Here is a 19897-nt window from a genome sequence, read left to right on the forward strand (position 1 = left end):
TCCTCCGCTCTCTCGTCGGACAGCAAATTCACCAAGATGCTTCCTAGCATCCCCATCAATCCAACCTTTAGAGGCAGGTGTTCAGAGACCCTACGTCTTTCAAACCATTAGAGATTGTTGGAGATAAAATTGAGGACAAAGGAGGAGCAGGCACTGTGTTCGGTTTCCTCCCACTCTCATGCTCTTGTTTGTGTTCCGCTTTTGTCTCAGCAGCATGTGTTGGCATGGCCTTGGTCACCACAGCTGTCACAGTCATTTTCTTCATCTCACCAACATCTACTCTCCGGGCACACTGAGCTGCCCTGCTACATACATCCTTTGATGCACAATGGATTTCCTTTGCTGCTTAATGCATAGCCTTGCATCAAACTGTGTGCTTAATAAAACATGAATTGATGAAGGCACTAGCAAGTGAAAAGAAACCTACAACAGTTATAAGAGCATCCTTTATCCATCTCAGATCGTAGAACTCAGTAGACCACATGTGTGCATCCCCTCTAAATACCCAGGAGATGGGAATTTAATGGCATGAGGAGACAAAAGTTACTGTACCCACACCACAGTCCCTGAAGACCCCAAATGATGTCCTAGTTTGAAATAATTAAGCAAGTAGAGGTGGAACTTTCAGTCTTTAAAGTTTTACCTAGGAACAAAACAAACAAACCCAAAAAATCCAATATTGACTTTTCCATTTGCCCAGGAGCATTCAGAGAAATCCATAAACAACTGATGGCGCCCAGAGTTCGAATCCATTCGGCTCCTGTACTTGGTGGTCACTCTTGGGTCAAGGTCAGGTGCGTCCTGCCCAGCACCACTTTCCAGTCCACCCCAAGGACAGATACCACTTTCATTCCCCTTCCACGTGGATGCCAAAGCTTGTTCACTTCCCCTGTAGGGAAAGGATGAGCCCAGAAATCCTGTGGAATGTGTGTTTCCACAGAGCTCAGAAATGTGATGACCTCAGAGGATATTGTAAAGAAAGACCCTTGACACTTCCCCAAGGAAGAATGTCTTCTGTAAAAGGCGACTGCCAGGACAAAAAGCATGTGCTGGGAAAATCTACTGCCTGCTGCTATGTGTGATTCCAATTCTGATGTCCCACTTCCTCTCTACAATCACATTCCTTCCCTTCTTGTTCCTCTTCTAAAAAGACACTCTGACAGTGGGTCCCAGTAAAGAAGCAAAGCGCAGTGTTCTAATAAAGGTTGAAAGATAAAAAGGACTAAAATAGATTTCAATAAATATCAAATGAATATAAGTTCTATTCCATTCCACCACTTTTAAATGTTTCCCCAAATAACTTACTTTTAAACGTTGGCAGCCTAATTTTTTAAAAATAAAGTTTCATTCACTTAAAGTGTATTCACAAAGGCTGTCAAACAGCATAAAGCTTTTGAACAACACAGTTTGAAAAGCTGTGACGTCACTAATCCAGCCTTCCAAACCTATCTCAGTGGTTTTTAAAAAGAATCAATTATGATAATATATGTATGTGAAAGTGATTTGAAATCTACAAAGGGCTAATCAAACAGAAAAACAAATTGTTGTCATTCCTATTATTAAAAGGTATCATACCATACCGTGTGGGCTTTGGAACTGGAGATCAGAATCAAATCTCACCTCCAGCACTTACTAGTTACCTACTCAACTAGAGTGTAAGAGGCAAGTTACCAAACTCCCTGGACCTCAGTTCCAACTGTAAAAGGAGATAATCCCCACTGTATCAAGGTGTTGTGAGGACTAATAGGAAAGCATGTAAAAACCCTTTGCACAGGGTAAACACTAAATGATAGCTCTAACTATTGTTAGGTTGCTTAATTAAAATCCAAATGTCCAGCTACTGAAAATAGAAGGGAGGAGGAAGAGAGAATTTCATCCAAAAAGAGGACAAATGTTAAAAACATGGATCCTACACTCTTGAGGATTCCTTCTAGACCAGGGACCACCCCCAACCCCACTCCTCCCCCACTGATGTCAAAAGCTCCCCATAGCTTTGCATAACTGTGCAGCAACCAGAGAGAGTCAGCCTTTAACTCCAGGCTTGACAAAGTGATGATTCACCCTATCCTGTGAAGAGGGTGCAGTCTGCAGCCCGCCTCACCACACAGTGGGGAATCCATCAGGATGGGCTGTGGCCAGAGCCCAGCTATTTAAGAGGACCCCTCATCTGTATCTCCAGTAGCAGTAACAGTCTTAGGCTTCGCATTTTGTTAATGTATATTCCAACGAGTACTTCGGAGAAGTCCAATTGCGCTGTAATTTACAAAACAATCCACAACATAAACGAGAAGTCCAAGATGACAAGACAACAGTAACTCTGTTCACTGCCCATGGCACAGTGTTTTGCCAGGCGGTATGTTAGTTATAACGACAAAAAGCTTGACGGCTGGACAACATCCCACTTAAACTGAACATCATAATGGCTCCTGAGGACAAGTCCCACTGCGTTTCAGCCTGGCCTGAAAATCTGACCACATCCCCCACGAAAAAAACAAACCCTCCCAAGTAGCTTGTACAGCTCTTTTCCATTACCACTTAGTGGGCAGGAAACATTTTTTCCCCCGGAGTAAGTTCCTCACTCTCCTTCTAAGGTTAAGGGGCTTTCAAACTTGGTTGTCTTAAAATGAATAGCCAATAGCATGGTTTACCGGTGGGCCCTCAGACTTGTCAAAGCAGCAGCTCTGGGTCATTTCCCAGCCCTGCTGCAGCCAGCTGACTATAACTGAATGTCTCCTAAATTATCACCACAGTAATTCTAACCTTCAGTCCAACTTTGGGATCCTTCTACCAGTGTCCCATAGGCACAAACCATGAATGCCTGGAAATGTCAGCCTCCTCCCAAAATAGTTTTGCTTGGAATACTCCATTCAAAACACACTCATCATTCAATCCCCGCTGGCTCCACTCCCGAGGTCAGCCAATCCTCTTGGGCTTCTTGATTCCAATCTAGGAAAGGGTCAATTAACATATGCCCAACACATTACATTCAATTCTACCTCCACCTAAAAAAAAAAAAAAAAAAAAAAAATTCCCATTCACCATAATGGTAATTGTTCTGTTTCTTAGTCCAGGTGACCCACACCAGGCGAGTGCAAGCACAGAAGTCACAGACTCCTCAACTCAAAACCCAAAAAGTGATGTGTGGTGTGTTTTCTGGGACTGTAAAGGGTTTTTCAATTCAGTGTTACATAATCTGATTCATTTATTCAGCAACGTCTAATTTTCTGGTGGTTTCCCCTCAAATATTCCTGGAAAATTGTTATACTATAATACAACGGAAAAATTATTTTATGTCAAAATCAATGCTGTAAAATTTGCCTCCTACCCATTCAAGCCAACCTCCACTAGCTACAAACACAGATCCACAGACACATATACACACACAAATACCCTGATTCATAACAACAACAAAGTCTTCTTCCATTGTAATTAAGATTTGATTTCAGCAAACTAACATTCGGAGCGCCTAGAACTCAGGGAAGTACACAACTTGTTGCAGCAATAAACGCTCGGCCACAGCCTGAACAAAGCATTACAAATAAACTCCAGAAACCCACACAGCAAACCGTTGGACAAAATGTTGTGTGTCTGTAATCACCTCTCCAGTGCACTCCCACCACCCCCTCCCCAACCCTCTTCCCAGCCCCAACAAGCACCCTCCAGGACTCCCGTTCCCAATCTGGTTTCCATTCCAGCCCCGCCCCCTCCCCTCCCTGGGACCGTGAATCAATCCCATCCCGGGCAGGAAACGAGACCCAGGGCAGCCCCTCCGCTGCGGCGGAACAAAGGAGCAGAGCGCAGCTGCACGCGCTGGACGCCCCATCGGGTCCTGGGCACCTCCCCCCCCCCCCGCCGCCGGGGCACGCCGCACCTGAACCCCATTCCCCAGGACGCCCCATTGTTCTCCCCCGCTTTCCTTCCCAGAGGAGGCCACCCCGTGTCCTTCCACAGAACCAGGGAGTCAGGAAACAGCTGTGGGCCAGAGAGATGGAGGGGGTGTGGGTGAACACCAGGGAGAGCCGGATTTCACTGTGCCCACAGGTACTGAGCTGGGGCAAAGTAAGAGCAACTTAGTTTAGCGCCCTCTTCTCTCCCATCCTCCCCCGAAGCAACTGCGGAGTCGCGACCACCCTGCGCGACCTCCACCGTGCGCGGTTCTCGCCGCAGCGCCGCCTCGCCCCGAGGAGAGACCGCAGACCACGCTGACCCGTGCCCCGCGGGCTGCGGCGGGGCCAGGAAGACCTCGAGCACAAAGGACCGAGAGGGCAAGGCAGGGGAGAGAGGGAAAGCGCTCGCGCTACCTCGCCAGGCGGCACTCCTCCTCCTCGTCGTCGTCCCTCTCCGGCGGCGCTCCGGGACGCGGGCCCTCCGCGAGGCTGCGGGGCTCCCGCGCGGCTGCTCGGCGGACGCTGCTGGCGGACGCTGCCCCGCGGCTGCCGGCTCCTCGCGCGCCCGCGCTCCCACACCGCCTCCACGCGCCGCGACCGGGGCTCCCGTGCGCGTCCGGCTGCAGAGTGCGCGGCCGCTGCGGAGGGCTGCGCTGCGGCGGGAGGCGCCCGGCCACTCCCCTCTCCCCCGCGGGCGGAGGGGCCGGCCGAGGGGCGGGGGCGGCGACCTCGCAGCCTGGGATTCGCCCCTCCGCGCGCTGGCAGGACCGGGAGCGGCCGCCTCCCAGCCGACTCACCTCCGGCCGCCCGGTGCCGGCGGCACAGCGCCCCCGGGTGAGCGCGGGCGGCAGCCTCCGCGTCCGGGGGCCGGCCTGGTTGGGGCTAGGAGTGGGAAAGAGAGGACGAAGAGGCGTCCCTCCCAGCACCGCGGAAGGCACCGCCCTGCTACCTTTTTCACTCCCGGAATTACTAACATCAAACGAGAAATAAAATAACTGGGGAGGCAGACGGGGAGTGGGGATGGGACCTGGGGGATGACAACTAGAAGGCCGACTGGGGGCAAATGTTGGCAAAGAGTGGGAGTGTTCCTTCTCCCCTAGATAAAAAGTTTGGGTACCCAAGAATATCAGAAAATATTAATTTGACCTAAACAGAAAAAAGTGTATTGTGGCAAAGTGTGTCTTTACTTAGAAGATTTTTAATACTATTAACCCACTTAATTTCACATTATGCTAAATAGACACTGGCCAGTTCTCTATTACAGAAAATTAAAGATAGTTTGAAAGAAATTTCAGCGCATTGACTCGCACTGGGTAATGATTAATGATGGGTGTTAATCTGTACATTATTTAGGCATGCTGTAGGGGTGCAGAGAATTAGGACCTCCAGCTTCTCACTCCAGCTGGCTTCTTGTCTCTTTTGGAATTTAGAGCAAGTCACTTGACCCATGTCCTGGTTTCCTCAACCTGGAGGAGGGAAGGGTGCTCATCCATACTTACTCATTGGGTGAGGTGAGGATTACTTGACAAAGGTGGTGAAAGCAATGTAGGCATAGTAATTATTACTCATGGTTCTAAATACTTCATCTGATAATGAAATTAATTGCCATAAATGGGGCCAGGTTTAAATGGACTGACCTATATCTGGAAACTGTTACTGAAATGAGGTGAACCAAAGAATTCAGACCATGTATAGAAATTCTGTTCCCACAGGCATAAGAACCACAGGCAATGGTATTTGTCAAATGCTACCAACAGAGATTGAAAGGTAGCAATTCCCCAGGCTGTATCTGCTCAGCAGTGTACCATTATTGATGACACCATCAGCATCAGTTCTGATCTACAGAAGGCATGGTAATGGTCTAAACTTAAACATATTGAGTACCAGGTACTGTTCTTTTCTTGCTTAACCTTCACAAAAACCTGGGAGGTAAATTACTCTCATTGTCCTTGTTTTACAAACCAGGAAAGCCAAGAATAGAGTGTTCTTCTAGCGAATACTGGTTTGAAGACATGTCTACAGATTCTTTGACAGTCTTCCCGTTAAGGAATGGAGTCTAGTTGCCTGCCTCTTGCATACAGGCTAGACTTAGTGACTTGATTCTAAGTAATAGAATGTAGCAGAAGTGATGACTTCTGATTCTAGCTTGTAAAAGGAGCTACAGCTTTCACCTGGCTCTCTCTTGGGACACTCACCCTTGGAACTCAGCTGCCATGCTATGAGAAAGCTCAAGCCACCCGGAAGTTCATGTACACGTGTTCTGGCTGATTCTGCCAACCAAGGACCCAGCCTACAGCCAGATGAACTGCCAGACACGTGAGTTAGTAAGCCTTTGAGATAACTCCCACCCCAGTCACTGACTGACCACATTGCCTGATAGATCTAGAGAGGAACCCTACTTGAGCCTAGTCAGTGCCCAGAAACAGGAGAGAGAACAATAATACAAGATTGTCTTGAGGGTGGTCATTGCGTAGCAATAGACACTGGAAACAGCAGCAGAGCTGGGATTTGAACCCAGGCAGTCTGACTCCACAGTCTTCACCACAATCAAGCACACTTCCTCAGACCATGATAACCTAGCCTGATGAACACCATGAAGATCTCTGCTTTCGCAACAGACAGCATAAGGACCTGCTACCCGATGACACGTTTTAGACTCATTTCTCCATTTTGCCCATCTGACTTGAGGTTCCAAAGTGACTGCTTACAGCCATTTGGCAGCAAAGGAGCCTCTGACCTCTGCTGTCCAGGCCAGCTTTTTAAAAATTACAGAAATTCAAACAGCAGGTTCACAAATACAAAGTGTAAACAAATGGTTTGAAAGAGTGGGGGGAATTCTGTAAACTTTTGAACTTGGAAGAAGGCCAAGTTTTAGTAAAAAGTAGGTTTAAGACAAGTATGTGCTGAGTAGGACAATTAAGAGAGCTTCTCTTTGGAAGGTTTTGGAGCTCCTGCCCCAAGAAAGAAATAGGGAACTGAGTTATGTAGGAACAGTTCTGCCTCTAGAAGGATCTAGCATGGTGGGAAACTTGAGGCCTTCTCTCTTGTTTTTCAGCAAGTTCAGAAAAGAAAATAGTAGAAACTGTTAAACTCATCATAATAAGACTGAGAAAATGAACCAAGAAGCTATTAGAAAGCCAGAAATGTTTCTAGAGCAAAGCTATGCTTCTTTTTAAAAAATACCATTAACCTAGTTTTCATAAATCTCAAAATCCAAACTCTGAAGCCATACCATGAGGTTTTTACATACTTTTACCTTCCTGACCATTCTTTTCAAAAGTCAATCAATCAACAACCTTTGAATTTAAAAGAAGCAGATTACAGTTGTTCTAATAACTGTCAAGAATAGATAGTAAATCCACCAAGTACAAAAGCATTTTTTTACCTTCCCCTCAGTCTGTTTGGAGGAGGTAGAGTATATGAAGAAGCAGGAAGACTATCATTAAGATTTTAGGTGATAAACATAAATTATCAAATTATAGGAGTAAAAGAATGTAAGTGTGCTTTACCTCAATGAAAACATGCAATGATTTAAACTGAAACAAGGGAAATCCTACCATCTTTGTGGGAAAATTTAGAAATAAAAGAGCAGTTGTACAGGTCTCAGGAAAATGCTTCGGAATCACCTAAATGTGTAGAGTTGGTTTTTCCTTACTTGTTTTACCTGGAGCCCTTTAAAAGAATTTTTTTTAAAGAATTCAACGTTGGAAGATGGACCAACGAAAGGACCACACGACCTGATTCTGCCTCATATTGGTGTAGCAAGAGAAACAGTGGACTGGAAGTCGCAGTTTTAGATTTTCTCCCTGGCCCTGTCTGCAACTAGCTTCAGAATTTTAGCCAGAAAGCTCATGCTCTCTGTCCTTAGTTATTTTACATCATCCTGACTGTGTTAAGGGGCCTCTGGTTCTAAAAAATCTGAGTCTTTATTTTTGCCATATTTTCTGTCCTCGTCTACCTGTCTAAACACTTAGTTTTCACCCACTTTTCTTATCCTCTGAGATCAAACTCAGTTCTCACCTGTTTGTGACCATCTTCTTGAACTGGATCTTGCTTCCTTTGCTCTGATGACATCTTGATGCCACATCCTCTCCATATTTACTGATTTGCTCCAGGTTGTGAAAGCTTTCTAGTTGTTCTCTTCTAAATGTTTGGCATTTCCAACTAGATGGTTAATCTATAGATAAAAGGAGTAATTCAGTTTGAAATGACCAGGCCTGTAACAGTAAGAACAATCATAGGGAGCTAACTTCGCTCTAGAAAGTAATCTAACTGCTCTGCTTGTGTGTTAATTCATTTAACCCTCACAACAGCCCAATAAAGTAGGTTATTGTTATTATTATCCCATTTTACAGATGGTGAAACTGAGGCAGAGAAAAGTTAATTACTGGCCTGAGGTTATACAGTAATAACATTACAGCCAGAATATGAATCTAGTCAGTCTAGCTTCAGGGCTGTATATATACTTCCTCTCACATCTGTGAGCATTTAACCTGTGGGCATTTAATCTTTTTTGTTTTATCTCTGAAAATAAGTGCTGTCTCATTTCTTTAATTTATGTATCTCGTAGTTTAGAATAGTGCTCTAAATGCATAAGCACTGAATTAGTACTTCTTAAATAGTTTCATGCAGAAGAAAATCTTTTTTATATATTTAAAGAATGCTTTGAAAATAAATGCTTAATGCTTAAAGTATTATTTGAAATTCAGATTAGATACTGTAAAAAATATTTCTATAGCATTTTCAGCATCCAGGACTCAGCAGGGAAATACAACTCTTACTCTAAGTATTTAAAAAGCTATAGATAGAAAGCAGCTAGGAGAGTAGATCTTGAAAGTCTTCATCATAAGAAAAAAATTAAAAATTTTGTAACTATGCACGATGATGAATGTTAACTGGTCTTATTGTGGTGATTATTTTGCAAAATATACAAATATCAAATCATTACATTGTATGCCTGAAATTAATAGTATGTCAATTATGCGTCAATAAAAAATAAAATTAATTTAAAAAATTAAAAACTGGAGGTAAATGACAGCAGGAATACTAGAGGGTAAAAAGACTGATGGAATGTCTCCTAGGCAGGAAGGGAGAATTCAAAACTAAGAAAGAGGGTTTCTCACAGGTACTACATGAAAATCAAAAAACAACTATTCTTTATAAAAACGTAACAGTGTAGTTGAGCACTAAAATTGGGTGGTGAAACTCAAAGTGTAATTTTTTTTTCCACAAAATACATTTGTCTATAGCCCAGAATACTCTGATCCCTCAAATAAATTATAGATCCATTACCAGGAAATTTAAATTGCCTGAATTTTTCCCTCAACGTTTTATAATTTAGCATGTTGTCATTTCAACTAGTAAAATACTTGTCTTTTTTATTTCCTCTCAAGCTGTAGCAAGTTAGTACCATTATGGCAAAACCTTGCTGTTAAACAATAAATCAGTCTGAAAAATGACTAGACTTTTTTCCAATCTTTTTAAAAAGGCATTTCCATTTTTCTAATGATAACTGGGGAGCTTGTCATCTCGTTGCTGAGGTGACCTGAGGAGGACTATAAGGAAAATCAAATATGGCAAAGGAAAAAAATATTAACTGTCTATACGAGATGAAGAGCAATTTAGCAAACAGATGAAGTAATATTCTGTTTCTGCTTCAGACCCTAAAACTAAATGTCCATCTATTTGAGTCTGGTGTATACATACATTCATCACAGGTGCTAGCATATGAAAATACTGACAGTGAAAGATAATTGTGTAACAAAAACATTTTAGTTTATTAACAACCAAGTCAACATCTAATCCAGGTGTAGAGACTGTTGACTAAATAAACCAAAATTTAACTGGAAATCAAAACCAAGGCTTAGTAGCCAGTTTGTTCATTCTTTCAGCAGCATTGCAATCTTGACATCTTCTGGGCAAGGCAAAAAACTGTGAATGCTGGATTTTTGTCTCTCTGGCACTGTTGTGTCTCCAGAGCCTAGCAACATACAAGGTACTCAGTACATATTGTTGAACTGATAAATGAATCCCATAAATTATTTTTACTTGAGGTAAATTGAACTGGCCCATAATCTCAGCCAATATTTCCAGATGGGTCTTAGACCAATTTTAAAACTTCCCACAGCAAGACAGAAAAAAAGCAGGTCCTTTGATGCAGAAGAGTTCACACTGGTGATCTCCTTCAACTCTGAATAATGCTGGAACACCTTCAAGAGAGTAGCACCAGAGCACTGCCCACCCCCTGCGGAGGAGGAAGCAGACCGCGAGAGCCCCAGCCTGGAAAAAGCAACCCAGCTCTTAGAGCAAGCATGACTTCGACCGAAAAGACCTGTAACCTCCTTTCCCACCAGCTATGCTGAAATGTGTTTGTTTCACCTGAAATTCTTCATGTTCCTGTTACTAAGAAAGGGGAGCAGACACTTCTGTCCTAGACTCTCTGGTCCCCTCTTGCCAGGACTCACCTGCCCCACCCTCTTGGCCAGCGGATTTTGACAAGTTCTCCCCACATTCTGAGTCTGGACCTGAGGTTATCTTGATCCAGCTCTGAGAATTCAAATGTTTTCTCCTCTTGGGCATTGGGTCTACAAATTGCTTCAAAAATTCCTACTCTCCTGAAGTCTCCCGAGACGCATTATCTGCTCCCTGAGGGATCCCGCAGTTTCCTGCACACTTCTACAAGTCCACAGTTTCGTTAAATTGTAAAACATGCTTAAAACTTTTCATTTTTCTTTATGAATTGTTATCAGCCTAAAGCAACTAGCCCCACCCAGGTGGAGCCTGGGCACAGGAGAAAGAGTCTCTTTATTTCCTGTTACCTGACTTCTTTTCATGCTTTTGGTCCCACTGGTGCTGGTGATTTTGATCAGCACTGTAATTGCTCCAGATTAGTGGCCGTAAACCCTCAACCTTGGAGACTCCTTCCATTCTAGTGCCTGTGGTTTTGCACCACTACTCCAGGGCCAAACAGCGAGGTAGATGGAAACTGTCCTACATCAGGAAGTGTTCATTGAGTGTCTGTCCAGTCTTATGCTGGCCCTGTCGCTAGGGTGGGACAGTGAACATGACCATCTGTGACCTTCCAGAATGTAAGCTTCATGTCTTTGGCTCCTTCTTCAGGTGGCTCTAACTCCCTTTTCCTTTTAACATCCTCCCAGGCCCGCAGGCAGTGAGAGCCCTGAGGTGGCTCCCCTAGGCCTCGTGGGTCCCATCTGGCCCTTCCGATTCTGCCCCAAGCGTTTTTAGATCAGTGATATGTAACCTGGGGTCGAAGGGCTACAGTGTAGTCCAGGATTTCAATTCTGAGTAGAAGATTAGAAAGATGCCTTTTTGTTTCTTCATTCCAAACAAATTTAATTATCAAATTTCAAATATTCATTTAGTGGCTAAAAGACACTCAGTGACATTTTTCTAGTCAATAAAATCTAATATTAAAGAGATTACTTGAGTTGTTTTTTAAGCCGTTGGCCCCCTTAAAGCAAGCATGTGGGCTTTCGGATTTCAAGCTCTATTTACTTCTTTTTCATATAAACAATGTTCAAGTTTTTGTCATAATAAACATGTATTATTTTTATAATCAGGAAAAATAATAAAGCTATTTTCATCTTGGACAAAACATCTGGTCCGTAAATTTTAAAGGGATGTTTTTTCTGAATTGGGCCTAGTGGGAAAAAATAATAATGAAGATTGCTCGTACACTTTTTCTAATACCTATCCATCAGAAGATTTCAGTACTTGGTGACCTTTTCCATCAGGATATGTTAGAAACTGGCAGATCTGATAACCAGCTCCTGCTGAGTGAAGGTTTGTGCTAAGAACCCACAGAAAGCTTTTACTTTGAGTGCAAGATTCTTGTATTTCTTTATTACACACTCTTTAATGGGAAAGGACCTTCTCGTCCTCTTCCGGTTTCATGAAGTCTTGTGCCCACAGGTGGTGAACAGTGTGTGGGAGGCATCCGCGGTGAGGGGTGCAGGGCGAGATCTCTCCATCGCCAGCCTGGGGGTTGGCTATGATGGCCAGCCCAAAGGAAAAGCTGGGAAGACGTCTGCCAAGGGCAATGCATCCAGGATCCTTGGACCAATGGGCTCTGTTAGAACCCTCAACAATGGCTGGCCCACTACATTCATGTTAGACCTTAAATCTGGAATCTTCACATTCCCACCTAGCTGTTTCCTAGACCAGTTGCTATCACAGACACTGTAGTTCTACCTGCTTTCCACGCAATAATAATTCATCCATGAGTCTTTGCTTTTGAAACTTAATGACTGTAACCCCAGTCCCTATCACTGTGCTGAGGTATCCAGGTGAGTTCTACATTAGTGACCTCAATGGGTGCTAGGACATATCTAAGTCTTGAGGAGTGCATGATGTTTTATACTATACTATAAATTCATTTTTGGAAAAAAAAATTTCTTTAATAATATATATTACTGTAAGTAAAGTTAGAGTAAAAGGTGCTTGGTGGGTAGAAATATTCAGAAGATTGAGCCTCAAAGAGAAGGGAGCTGATTTTAAAGCTTAAAGCTGATCTTGCTGATATCCTCAGTGATCTTTCAGCTGTCACATCTTAAAGGCAGGTTTAAGTCCTTGTATCACTTGACCCCTCTACCACATGACACCTTGCAGCCTTCTTGAACCACTCTTCTTTGTTGGCTTCTCTTTCCCACCCTCTCTTATTTTCCTCTTAATGCTCTTGCAGACTTTTCTTAGTACTACTTAGCATTCCTTTGTCTCTGCTTTCCCCCTTAAATGTTGATGTTACCTTGTGTTCTGTTTCAGCCCTATCTTCTCTCTAATTTCATCCACACCCAAGGCTTCAAGTACCGATGACTCTCAAATTTGTGTCTCTTAAGCTCAAATTCCATACAGTCAAGTGTCTACTGAACGTCTGCCTCAAACTCAATATATTCAGAACACCAACTAATAGGTACCTCAGACACAATATGAAAAATGAAACCAACCATCATCTGCACCCAAGCCCAACCCCATTCCTTGTCCTTTACTCCTGATTGTGGTAAATGGCACCATTAGCAAACTAGTCACCCAAGCTGGATGTAAATGTCCTTCTAGAATCCTCTTTCTCTGTCGTCTTCTGATTCCTATCAGTCTGGGAGCTCTTTTGTTATTCTACATCCTCGCTGACTCAAAGATCCATGCTCTTTTCTCCATACCCATTGCCTCTGCCTTCTTATCCTAAAGCCTCAGACTTGGATTACTCCGTGTTAGCACACGGCATACATGTGACTTGCGCTCCCCTTCCAGCCCATCTCCCGCGGGGCCCCCACCCGGACTTTTTGCGCTGAGTCATTCCAGTGCCTGATCTCTCAGGGTTCTCTACCTTCGCCTTTTCACATGGCATCTCTGCTGCCAGGGATGCCGCTTCCTCCTTTTCCCCCTGGCCAACACCTTCTCATTCTGGAAAACACCCTCTCTGAGAAGGTCTCTTGATCTCTCAAAACAAGAAAAAAAAACACTTCTTCAGTGCTCCAATATCAGTCTGTACCTCTGTTGTAGAATATATCACACCATGATTAAATCACCCGTTTAGCAGTCTCTTTGAGTACCCTGAGACAGTCATAAGGGCAGAATCATGTCTTATTCATTTTTTCATTCCTATGTTTAACATAAGTCCTGGAATATAGTAGGCACTCAGTAATGCTTGTTGAATGAATGAATGAATACCAAGCATTTCCAGTATTGTCTTTCATGAACCCAACATAGCTTTTATCACTTAATTTGAAAGGTTACCCCTTTCCTCCTATAGAAAGCTTCAAAGATTGTAGTGTAATATCCTCTTCTAATAAGCTCAAACACAAACAATAGCTACAAATGTTTAAAAGAAAGCCAATTTTTCATTTTTAATCCACCCTGGCAGTGACATTTCCTATACTTCTGGTATACATACTAATACCTTGATGCTAAAGGAGTATCATTTCTATAGAAACAGATATTCTGGGTTGCCCCCACTCAGCTTGTCACTAATATTCCATAATGGTTTCTATCTCTACTTCCGAGACAGTGCATATGGTTTTCCTGGTCTTTCTGCCCAAGTCAGCCCATAAATATTTTAAATCGATGAACGTTTAAACTCAAAAAGATTTATTGGGCCACTTGTAATACGTATTTCTTGGCTTACATGGGATTGAAAGATCACAATGGCACAGGACCAATTGCATTTCATCTTTTCAGTGCTTATTTCACAGCTGAGCACTTCTCAGAGTTATGAACACGAGTCCCGTCACTGACAAGCCATAGCAAAGGCCAGAAGAATGAGCAAAATTACCCACCCTGGAACCCACATGGGATAGCAGGACTCGATAGGCAGCATCTGCTGTGACTTATTACAGCGTGTATGTTTCACTAGGCCCCAAATCAGTCCCCAGACGGAAGCCTTGTGTCATAGGCCTTTCACCGCAGGAAGGCAGCGTACACATACATTCAACAATAACACCACATAAATCTCTGTCCCAATTACAGAGCTTCATCTCATGTGGTGCCAATAAGAAAAAGAGACATCTCCAAACAGCAGGAGGAAATTACTGTTTCATGTGCAGAAACATCTAATATTGCTACAGAGAAATCTTTTAACACAAGTAATACATGGAACTATCTGCCTTAGGATCGGTCCAAAATAAGGAAGAATCTCTCCAAATAATATCTGACAGCTTTTGTATTTTGAAGTTAAATCCGTCATTTAAAAGGAGGTGAATGGGAAGAAAATGTTACGTATAGAACTATGGGTCCGCCTCTCCCTCTTTCCCTCCAAGGCGGCGACGGCGGCGATGGCGGCGGCGGCGGCAGCTCATTCAGCCATGGCCAAGATTAGGGCTTCAGACCTTTATGGCAAGAAGCAGCAGCAGGTGGACCTGTCCCAGCAGCGCGTCATGAAAGTGACAGGCGGCGTGGCTTCCAAGCTCCCCAAGATCTCAGTTGTTGGCAAATCCACTGCTCGAGTTCTCACCGTCATTAACCAGACTCAGAAGGAGAACCTCAGGAAATTCTATCAGGGAAAGAATTACAAACCCCTGGATCTGCGGCCGGGAAAACGCGTGCCATGCGCCGCCGGCTCAACAGGCACGAAGAGACCCTGAAAACCAAGCAGCAGCAGCTGAAGGAGTGACTGTACCCACTGCCAAAGTACACGGTCCAGGCCTGAGCATCCAGGCGTCAATAAAACAAACTGGCCAAAAATATCCCCCAAAATAAAAAAACTATAGTTACATACGTAGACAATACCCAGGGCATCCTGGATATGGATAGAAGAGTACTATTTGACCAAGGACCATGTGACGGGGCAGGAGGGTGGGAGGTTCTCAATCTGGAATCAACAAGCCTGCTGAAATTTATGTCAAATTGTGTGTGTGTGTGTGTGTGTGTGTGTTTGTGTGCGCGTCCGCACGCACCTGAGATGTGCACCGGAGGGGATTCTGACCAGCCCCAGGATTCTCCCAAGAGGCCCTTGACTCAAAAAGTGTTGCCAACCACTGCTCTATAGCAAACATTTCCCAGATTCATAAACAAAGATGTGTTGCTGTCAGGTGAGATTCAAGATTATTGAACACAGGGATGATCAAAATCACATCACAGGAGTCCTGAGGCCATGGTGCAAAGCGGATGGGACATATTCACTCAGATGGAAATAAGAAGAAAGTCATTCCCAAATCTCACTTGACATTTTGCTGTAAAATCCATACTTATAAGCCAAGGGTAGACAGTCCTCCTCTCCCTGATTAGGAGAGAGGAAACAACAGGATGCCCGGGTGCAGAGAGGAAAAGACACTCCATCTGTTTTCCATGTGCACCCTACATGTACACCCCAAACTTACCTGACATTGGGTTTTGAGAGCTGTTCCTCATATAAGGTGTACCATGTGCATTAAGGTGTACCGTGTGCATAAAAGCCCAAAGGGAGCATAGAATCAGGTCATGGAAAACAACATTCTACTCTGCAGAACTGTTGGTCTGAATTGTTGCTGTGGTGGTTTATTGCTGTGGCTGTTGTTTTAAATTGTTTCTAATTGCTCCTTTTATCTTTATTGCTTTACTACATCAAAATTATGGTTAACCCTGTGACCCTGGGGATTTTGTGTCTCTTCAACCTTGGCAGACCTACTAGCATATTAGTCTAAACATGTTTACATGACTGATTCAGTTATACATGAGGAAGATTCCATTACCATGTGTAAATTTGACCATCTTATCAGTCCAAAAATCAATTAAAATTTGTGTATTTATTATAGGAGTATTATTTATGTAAGTTACTCTTTTAAGATTTAAGCTATTACTTGAGTATCCTCTTCTCTACCTATAATTCTGCTAGTGGTATAAGCTACTATAACAAATAATGATCCAAATGTATAATGGTGCACGTGCAATTATAGTTTCTTTCTTGTGCACTTGCCAGTCTGAAGATGGCGATCCTGTTCAGTCGGCTGTCTTCCTCCACGTGGTGATTTAGGGACCTAGACTTATCCCATCTTATGGCTCTGCTGTTCTCTGAGGACTTGTTGTCATCTGGATTCGGTTTATCATAAGACTTGAATTTTGAGAGATTCGGAGGAGGTTATAAGTCTTTAAATTTATTTTAAATTGCTGGTTTACTATAAAAGGATGTAACTCAGGAGCAGCCAGAGGGAAGAGATGCATAGGACCAGGTATGTGGGAAGAGGCACAGAGCTTCCACACCATCTCTGAGCAAGCCAGCACCTCCGCATGTTCACAGCCGGGAGCTCCTGGTTGTTGCTGTTGTAATCATGAGCTCCCTACTTCAATCAGAGCCCAAATGAGAAAACAAACCACTGTAGGTGTTTCAAACAGAGGGAATTTAATATAGGAACTTGTTATACATGTGATGGAAGAACTGGAAGGGTCAGAAGCAAGGCGTTAAGTAGGATGGTGGGAGCAACCCAAAGATTAACAATAGTCAGAAGCCATTAACCTCCCCACCTCCTTGCCCAAGGCTGGAGAGACTCCGGGAGAAGGTGGTGTTATCAGAGCCTGGAAGATGGGATCATCACAGAAGCACAGAGGGAGGATTCTTGGCAGATGCTGAGACACAAAGGGAGGGACTAACTGACAGCAGCTGGAATCATGGAAGAGAAGCAGCCACTGCCAGAGAAGCCACCCAAAACAGAAGAGAAGGGGAGAAACTCCCTGGCTTCTCCCCTCCTCCCACCCTCCAATCTTCTGCCTCTGCTTCCCATTGACTCAGCTTATGTGGAAGCCAGAGGGCATGGAAGCTGGAAAATGCAGTCCCCTACGCTAGAGACCGAAGCAGGGGAAAGGCCAGAGCAATCGGGCAATGGTCAGCACATTCCTTTTTATGAAGATGGGATTGAGATGGATCTGAAGAGGAAAGCCACATGGCTATGAAATTCTTTGTTGATATGCAGAGGGGGAGGGAGGCAAGGGGGAAAAGGTAGGAAAGGAAGACACAGTGGCAAAGATTGCAAGTCAAGAGAAGCTAGAAGAGAAGCGGGTGCGGGGAGGATCTAACTCCAAAACTACTGGAGCAGCTGCTGAGATCAGAGGCTCCACTTATGCTCCCATACAGTGATAGCTAGAACAGGCCCACTGGAGAATCACGGCGCTGCAGGCGACCTCAGAAATCAGCGAGTACTAAAACCCATACTCGGGTGTTATTGAAGTTTATTTGTATTTAATACATAACTGATTGAAATTAATGTGACTTTAATTCTCTCCTGTCAAAATGGAATTTAAATATCTTTCAAGAGACTTATGAAGGGATTTCGGAAAGCCAGACCACTGCAGGTCCTTGTGTTGAGCACAAAGGCAAAAAGAGCTGAGAACAAACAAAGCAGCAGAAAATATGTGTGTGGGGGGAGAGGGTGTGGGAGAAGAGAGCCCAAGGGATTGCTTTAGTAATGTTTGTTTATGGCTGTTTCAAATTAAGGAACTAATTTTGGACTGGGGAATAAATAAAGAAGTTCCTTGAGAAATAGAAGACTATTGCTAAGAACACAGAACAGCCTGTAGTTAAGCGAGGAGTTGGGGCGGGGGTTTATTCCCACTCATACCTGCTTCATTTATTTTATGGTGTTAATGTGTTTGCAGAAAGACTCCAGCTCGCACTATTTTTCTAATGTTTCCTATTTAAGTGCTCATGCAAATAACCAGGACCTCTGCCTACTTTCTTTATGCTGGTCCTTGATGAGATCATCCTTTTAGAAGAGGCAAGAGAGGCACCCCTGGAACCCGCGTCGGCTCTTTCAAGCATCACTCAGCAGCGATTCAGAGCCTGGTGCAGTGTTCCTGGGTTCTGTGGACGCCACTCCAGGGGCCGGCGCACATGATTTTTGTCAAATGAGCTAAGATGTCTTGGCCCAACAGTACGCTTTGCTTAAGAGCTTCATAGAAGGTCCACGTGGAAACAGTTGACAGCTTTTGAAGAAGGCCTGTCCGCAGTTGTCAGCTTCATTGGGCCACGCTCAGATGCAGAAGAAAGGAAGCAGAAAGCCTGTTTGAAGTTCTGAAGTGTCATAAAATCATTTTGCCCGTATTAAGTCCTTATCCAGGAATAGTTTTAGTTTTTGCTTTTGTTTTTTGAGCCACTGAGAAAGAGTACTGCTAGAGAAAGTTCCCATTTAATATTCAGTCTCATCAACTGAGTTATTCATAGAAAGTAGTTCATGGCAACTATTTCTAAACTGCTGATAAATGCTTGGTATTACAAAAGCCAATGAAATGTTGATCTTATATGGGTTTTCTTAAAATAGTAGCTTTGGTCCTACCTTCTAGAATGTTGAAAACATGCCATTCCTGAAACACATCTTCTTAGCCATTCTTGTTGCAGCTTACAGGCCACATTTTTCAAACTCATGAACATGTGGGTCCCTGTCACGTAAAACAGAAGCTGGTACTGCAGAGGGTATGAGATACTAGTCCTAATTTAAGGAGTTTGTGATCATCAGCTAAGTAATCAGTCTGAGTTACCAGCTCAGTGGTTCTTTTCTAAACTCCTTAAAAAAAAAATCATTATGTCTACAAGTTTTCAAGTGCCTATTATGAGCCAGGCAGTATACTTACTTCATTTTATGTTCACAGAAATCCCAAGTAGCAGTTAAATTAATCATACCCATTTTAGAGAAATGGAAGTTGAGGTTCAGAGATATTAAGTCATTTTCCCAAGAGTTACACAGTTATAAAGCAGTAGGGCTGGGATTCACACTGTTATTTTATTTTTTGGTGGGGAGGTAATTAGATTTACTTTTTTTTTTTTTTAAGAGGAGGTACTGGGGATTGAATCCATGATCTCATGCATGCTAAGCATACACTTTACCATTTGAGCTATACCCTCTCCTCAAACTATTGACTTCAAAGTCCATGCTCTTAACCACTCTAGTCGGGACTGCCTTTCCTGGGTGCGAGACCTGGGCAGCAGCAAAGGGCCTGGCACCTAGAAGGGGCCCATGCTTGGTTTAATGTTCCGCTGTCACTGTCTTGAACTTCTGAGTAATTCTTAAACAATGGTTTAATGGTTTTGCATTTTTATTTTGCACTAGGTCCCACAAATTTTATAGACAGTCCTGAGTATACATTTCCTGATGTCCTAAATGAATACAATATGTAGGAGTTCAAAATTCTTCAGCAGTTTTCCTATAAAAGGTAGAATCAAATTCTCACTGCCCGCATGACTGTGGGCTGGATTTAATGATTCACTTCTACTGAGTGAAATATGGCAGCAATGATGGTATGTGTCTTCGTGATCAATAATAAAAGGCAATGTGGCTTCTTCCCTGTTCCTGGGTCATTTGTCCCTGGGAGAAGACAGCTGCTGTGTTGTGAGGACACTGAAGCAGCCCTTGGAGAGGCCCATGTGGTGAGGAACTGAGGCCTCCTGCCAGCAGCCACATGAGTGAGCCATCTTGGAAGCATTGAGACCAGAATTCAGATGACTGTGCGTCCCGTCCCGCCCCCACCCAGAGCTCACTGCAGCTTCATGAGAGAGACTCTGAGACAGAACCATCCAGACAGGCCACTCCTTCATT

At 43.7% G+C, this 19897-nt stretch overlaps 1 protein-coding gene and 1 pseudogene across 4 annotated transcripts in view; one reads left to right on the top strand and one right to left on the bottom strand.

Annotated features, from left to right (window-relative positions):
- MYO1B (myosin IB) overlaps positions 1 to 4555 on the bottom strand; it is a 167654-nt gene extending 163099 nt beyond the window's left edge. The window contains exon 1 of one of the 4 annotated variants that reach the window (XM_010948705.3): positions 4302 to 4555. The gene's annotated coding sequence lies outside the window, so the exon portion shown is untranslated. The remainder of the gene's footprint in view (positions 1 to 4301) is intronic. The other 3 variants (XM_074364255.1, XM_074364254.1, XM_074364256.1) reach the window with 3 other exon arrangements.
- A 10146-nt stretch (positions 4556 to 14701) lies between these two features.
- LOC105063979 (large ribosomal subunit protein uL29-like) lies at positions 14702 to 15045 on the top strand (annotated as a pseudogene).
- Positions 15046 to 19897: the final 4852 nt, after the last annotated feature.

This window comes from Camelus bactrianus, chromosome 5 (genome assembly GCF_048773025.1).
Source record: "Camelus bactrianus isolate YW-2024 breed Bactrian camel chromosome 5, ASM4877302v1, whole genome shotgun sequence".
Lineage (NCBI taxonomy): Eukaryota > Metazoa > Chordata > Mammalia > Artiodactyla > Camelidae > Camelus > Camelus bactrianus.